General features: G+C 35.2%; 1 non-coding gene across 1 annotated transcript; it reads left to right on the forward strand.

Moving 5' to 3' along the window:
* The first annotated feature begins 1,492 nt into the window (after positions 1 to 1,492).
* LOC118489415 lies at positions 1,493 to 1,599 on the forward strand. Its single transcript, XR_004887435.1, has one exon. It is a non-coding gene; the product is annotated as a small nucleolar RNA R71 (small nucleolar RNA).
* The last annotated feature ends 5,123 nt before the right edge of the window (positions 1,600 to 6,722 follow it).

Here is a 6,722-nt window from a genome sequence, read left to right on the forward strand (position 1 = left end):
CACCTAAATTATATTACACCTAACGCACATCACGTAGCTAGGAATGGCCTCCCTAGAATCAGTGGGACTTCGGTATCTTCCTCCATATCTAGTATGACAAAGTCGGCCGGGAAGACAAATTCGCCGACTTTCACAAACAAATTTTCAGCGACACCTTGTGGATATTTGACGGACCTATCGACGAGTTGTATGCTCATTTTTGTAGGGCTTGCTTTCCCTCGGCCGAGTCGGTTGAACATTGATGCGGGCATGAGGTTGATGCTAGCCTCGAGATCGGCTAGTGCATTGCGAATGGGGGATTCCCCAATCGAACAAGGAATTGTGAAGCTTCCAGGGTCAATCTTCTTTTGCGGGGTTTGTTGAGTAGTAGAGCGGAGCATTCTTCGCCTAAATTAACTAATTGTTATGATTCAATTTTCCATTTATGAATGAGGAAGTCCCTTATAAATTTTGAATATTTAGGCATTTGAGTTAGGACTTCGATAAATGGAATATTAACATGCAATTGTTTTAGTAAATTTTCGAACTTTGCAAGTTGCTCATCGGTCTTTTGACGAATTAACGGACCTGGGTATGGAACCGGAGGAGTCTTAGTGGGCTCTTGAATTGGTGAAGAAGCCTTCTCTTGTTGGGGCGTGAGTGGAGTTGTGGTTTGGCTAGATTGGCTTCTTTTAGTTGGTGGTAATGGAGCCTCCTCGGGACCCACGATACGGTTTCTCAATGTGATGAGATGTACTTGCGCCTTTGGGTCGGTTTCGGTATTACTTGGTAACGCGCCTTGTGGCCTCTCGGAGAAATTCTGAGCTATCTGATTTAATTGCTTTTCAATGTTTTGAATACTAGCTTGCTGATTTCTAAAATTCGATTCCAATTGTTGAAATCGATCCGAGTTTTTTTTTCGGTGTCGGAGATGAGGCGAGATACGGTATCTTCAAGCCTTTCTCGTCCACCTTGTTGTTGAGAGAAATTTTGAGACTCGTTTCTTGGTTGTTGAAAGTTTGTTCGTTGGTTTAGATTTTGTTGGTTACTACCATTGCTGGGTTCTCTCCAACCAAGGTTAGGGTGGTTACGCCATCCTTGGTTGTAGGTACCCGTTGGAGGACCCGACGGCCTAGGTCTATTGTAGTTTACCGATTCTATTTGATTATCTACTTCTTTCATACAACTCCAATTTTCATGTGGCCCAACACACCCCTCACAAGCCATGACCGAGGCTGTTTTTGCAATTTCTAGCTTTTTGATTTTTGAAAAAAGGGCCTCGATTTGGGCTTGTAAAGAAGTGCTTTCATCAACCTTAGGGGCGCCCGGGGCAATAGATTTATTGCCTCGAGGAGTGTGCCACTGAAAATTGGTTTGAGCAATTTTCTCAATTTGATTATATATTTCATTTGGGCGGCGATTACCTAAAAGTCCCCCGGAGCTAGAGTCAAGTGTTTGTCTTGTGTGTGGCAACAAGCCATTGTAGAAAGTGGATACTTGTTGCCACACCGCAAGACCGTGATGAGGACACTTTCTTAGTAGCTCCTTGAACCTTTCCCAAGTTTCGTATAAGGATTCCCCATCCTCTTGTGAATATGTATTAATTTCAGTCATTAATTTAGCCGTTTTAGCAGGAGGGAAATACTTATATAGAAACTTTTGGGTTAGTTCATCCAAGGTGTTTACCAAGCCAACTAGGAGGGTATTAAGCCAAGCCTTAGCTCAGTCTTTTAGTGAAAATGGAAACATTCGAAAGCAGATGGCGTCGTTTGATGCTCCATTGATCCAAAAGGTATCACATATTTCTAAGAAATTAGTAATATGTAGATGAGGATCCTCGTCTGCAAGCCCATGGAAGGTTGCGGAATTTTGAAGCATTTGTATCAAATGCAGCCGAAGTTCGAAGTTGTTGGCTTAGACATTCTGTGCATTGATAGCGGCGCCAAGATTACCTACGGTGGGTCGCAGGTAATCCATGAGGGTACGTTGGTCTGCCATTGGAAGTGGGTCCCCTGAAACTTTCTCTTGGTTTTTAGCTTTAATTCTTCTTCTTAGAAAGCGTTCGGGTTCGTCTAGGGGTTCTTTTATGTCTCTACTAGAACTGGAGCTCATGCACTACGTGGAAAATTCAGATGTGGCGCCTGGGTTCCAATTCCTGCAATAAAAACAAAGAAGAACGTTGGTCAGAAGCTTCACCACGACCCGTGCTCAGATGAACACGGCCCGTGGTCGGAGATACAGTAATTTTTTTCCGGATCCCTGTTACTGGGGAGTTTGACACGGCCCCGTGTTGCACCGACACGGCCCCATGCTCAACTCTCTGTAACTCGGAAAATAAAAACCGCCAGTAACAATGCTGGGCACGACCCGTGTCCGACCAGGCACGGCCCGTGCTGAGCTCTACAGAAACTGAAAAATCTAAGAAAATCCTAAAAAAAAAATTAGAAAAACCGATTAGGCCTTTGATTCCTAACTTTCTTAAAATCCTTGTGTCCCCGGCAACGGTGCCAAAAACTTGATGTGCGTTAGGTGTGATATATTTTTGATGTATATTTTAAGCCCTTTAACACTTTTTAGCCAAGTTTTAAATTTATAAAACACGATATTTACTAACACAAAACACACATATGGGCAAGTGCACCCATCGTGAGCGTAGTATAGTGTTGGTAAGTACCGAGGTCGTCCAAGGACACAAGAGCTTTTAATACCAGTTTATCCTGAACGTCTAATCAAATCAAAAGTTTAGAAAAGATGTTAGACTAGAAAAATAAAAACTAACTAAAATGCTCAAAAATAAAATAAAAGTAAAAACAGATAGACAAGATGAATCACTTGGATCCGACTCTTGTTTAGTATAACCTTTGATTATTTCCGCACTTTTGCACTTTTTAAGAGATTATCTTAGTTATTGTAGTAGGCCCCTCTTTTGAAGGTGACGTTACCCTCAACCCAGTAGTTTGAGTTAGCTAGGATACAATCCTAAAGGGTTGGATTATTGAAAGATAATCAATTAAGTTATTAATGCATAATGTGGTAGGCCCCTCTTTTGAAGATGATGTTACCCTCGGCTAAGTAGTCTGAGTCAGCAGGGATACAGTCCTAAGTAGTCCGGTTAAAGTTTTAATAGTAGCTTACATATGAGGGGATCAAAGAGTTTGGACCCCCGCCATCCAAAACCAGTGGGTATTGAAGGAGGTCCTACTAAATTTGACCCAGGTCCTTGCAGGATCTATACACTGAACAAGGCAAGACTCTTTCCAAACCATTCCCATAACCCCCGACTAGGTAGCCAGCATATCTCCATATAGACCGTGTAGATATGAAGGGTGAAAAACTTTTATTTTATATAGACAGTAAAATAATGCCAAGACACCACGGACAAATGATAAGGAAGATTCACCTTCAACATAAGAAACTAGTTATTAAAGTCATTAATACATAACCAAAAAAAAGTGCGAAAAGATTAAAAATAAAAAGTATTACACTAGACATTTGTCTTCACCAAGTGATGTAAGAGACTTAGGCAAACATGGCCTTTGATTGTCAAGAACTCTTACGATCAATCTTGGATCCCGAGACGACTCACACACTCTATGATGGATGATGGATGGTGGTGGTGGATGATGGTGGTGGATGATGGTGTTGTGGTGGTGGTGGAGTGTGGGTGAAGTGTGAGAGAGGTGGTGTGCCAAGGGATGGTTTGCAAATGAGCCAAGCACCCCTATTTATAGCCTGAACAGAATCTCGGGCACGACCCCGTGTCCATCCTCCTTCTCTTTCTTCATTAATTGCAGTTTCTTTGCATTAGTTGACCACGCCCCCGTGTCCGTTGGGCACGCCCCCGTGCTCACTGAGCACGGGGCGTGTTCAGCCTTCTGTTCTCTTGTTTTTGCTTGGGAAGATGTTGTCGGGGGGTCGGGCATGCCACGTTTGTTCCTTTTCTTGTATTTATGTTAGATTTAGCTGCCTTTTTGCTTCTTTTGTTCAATTGAGCTCATTTAATCCTGAAAATACAAAAGGAAGACAAAAACACACTTTTTCCAACATTATTACTAAAAAAGGGTTAGTTTTATGTCACATTTGATGTAATTTATATGTTGCATTTTGCACACATCATTAACAGATGTATGAAAACATATGTTTGAAACCACTATTGGGTTAAACAATGTTTTGTCGAGAAAACAGTGGTTTGTCATTGGTCAAACAGTGGTTTGTCATTGGTCAAATAGTGGTTTGACTTTGGTCAAACAGTGGTTTGACCATGGTTAGGCAGACTTTTGAACCACTAAGAATCATAGTTTTGCAAACAGTGGTTTGACTTTGGTCAAACAGACTTTGCTCAAACAGACTTTTTTTTTTAAATAGTGGTTTGATTTTGGTCAAACAGTGGTTGTATACTAATGCTGTTTCCTTTCAACATGTTCTCTCAGTTACTTACCATCATTCGTTTATTTAATTACATCACATGCAACTTATATAAGTTTTAATTCTAATCTTGATTTCTTGGTGGATAACAGTACCTAGCTTTAGACTAGAAATTACAGATAGGTATCACTACTAGCCTTAAACTAAAAATTACAATATCTATACACTTATCTATACTTTCTATCAAAATATGTTATGCATGGTTTTCTAAGAAATGACCCGTGTTTGCACACGGGTCTTACCGCTAGTCTACTATAATAAAAGAAACCAACTTTTGGACACGTGTCATTCATTGAATGTATCCTTAAATATATACTTATCTTATAATAACTAAATAAATATTAAATAAATATTAAATCTTATCATACTTTAATAAAATATTATTCTCAAATCTAAATTGTTAATTTAATATATTTTTAAAACAAATACCTCTCTTTCCTACTTATCTAATATTAAATATATAAATAATAAACTAATATTAAATGTTATCCTAATTTATTAAAAATATAACCTTTATTATTACTTGGTATACAAAATTATATTTATTCAACTCGTGTAAAACGTGGGGTTTTTAAAAATTTAACTTTTTTATTATTTACCATACAAAGTTACATTTATATAACCCGTGTAATACACGAAGTTTTTAAAGATATAACTTTTTATCATTTGCTATGTAAAATTAGATTAATTCAACACGTGTAATACACGAGGTTTTTAAGGATATTTTTTTATTATTTGGTATATTCTTCAACCCGGCTATACATGGGTTTTTAAAGATACGACGTTTTTAGTATTTAATATACAAAATTACATTTATTTAATCTGTGTAATACACATGGCTTTTAAAGATATAACTCTTTTTTAGATCTATTCAACACGTGTTATATACGGCGTTTTTAAGGATTAATTTTTTTATCATTTGGTAGATTTATTCAACCTGATTATACACGGGTTTTTTTAAAGATACGACATTTTAAGTATTTAGTATACAAAATTACATTTATTTAATCTGTGTAATACACATGGTTTTTAAAGATATAACTTTTTTTTATTATTTGATATATACAATTACATTTATTTAACACGTACAATATACGAGTTTAATAAAAATATAACTTTTTATTACTTAATATATAAAATTACATTTATTCAACATGTGTAATACACGAGATTCTAACCTAGTTAATAAATAAGAGAAATAAATGCAATAAATTTAATGTAACATCGATGGTTCATGTGTGAACAACAAAAATATTGTTTGTTTTTTCTTTATAAATTTTTAATGTTTTTCCCTATTATTATTATTATTATTATTATTATTATTATTATTATTATTATTATTATTATTATTATTATTATTATTAATTAACCACTAATTGAAAAAACAATGAACACGGTTTTTTTTTTGTGAAGAGAGATATAAGAGATGAAGATGAAGCCTGTAAATTTAACTACTTTGATGTTTTGTCTCTATATAACACTATCCACTATCACAACCCAACTCAACCTAACCCAACCTAACTCAAATCAATACAATCTTTCATTAAAAAACTATTTTCTCTATATTTCATTTACACAACCCAACCCAACCCAACCCAACCCAATTCATTTTTTCACTCTTATTCACAACCCAACCAAAACCAGTATTTTATTAAATAAATATGCTTTATAATTAATTTTTAAATAGAGAAAAAAGAAGAAAACAATTAAATATTATATTTAGAAGACACATGTGTGTGATTATTTGAATACTTTGTGTATTAGCTATATTATTTTAGGATTAAAGTAATATAACTTGGCAAAATACCAAGAATTTACCATCCAAAATAATACCAAAAATTGCAAGGAATAAATATATAAGTTACACGCTTAATATTGTGAAACCGAACGCAAGAACGTAACTTACAAAATATTCCAGAAAATACCATTACAAATATATTTTTGGTAAATATTATTTTTGATACGAAAGAAATGAGAATATGATTTTTGTTATTATTACAAGTATGTTATATTTTCGACAAAGAAGAAAATATATTATTTTTGAGAAGTAAAATATATTCTCTTAGAATATTTAGAAGATATATGATTTTTGTGAAAAATATATATTTTCTTGAAATACATTATTTTTGGACAAAACGAGTTTATATATATTTTCTAAAGTGAGACTTGAAAATATATTATTTTGAGACTTACAAATTCAAGAATACGAAAATACATGTATGAGATACCCTCATCCTTGGGAAGGAAATATAGGTATAAATACTTGAGAAGTATTATTACAAAAATAATGGTTAACAATTATTCCAAAAACTATAAAT

Source organism: Helianthus annuus, chromosome 17, assembly GCF_002127325.2.
Source record: "Helianthus annuus cultivar XRQ/B chromosome 17, HanXRQr2.0-SUNRISE, whole genome shotgun sequence".
In the NCBI taxonomy this organism is placed as follows: domain Eukaryota; kingdom Viridiplantae; phylum Streptophyta; class Magnoliopsida; order Asterales; family Asteraceae; genus Helianthus; species Helianthus annuus.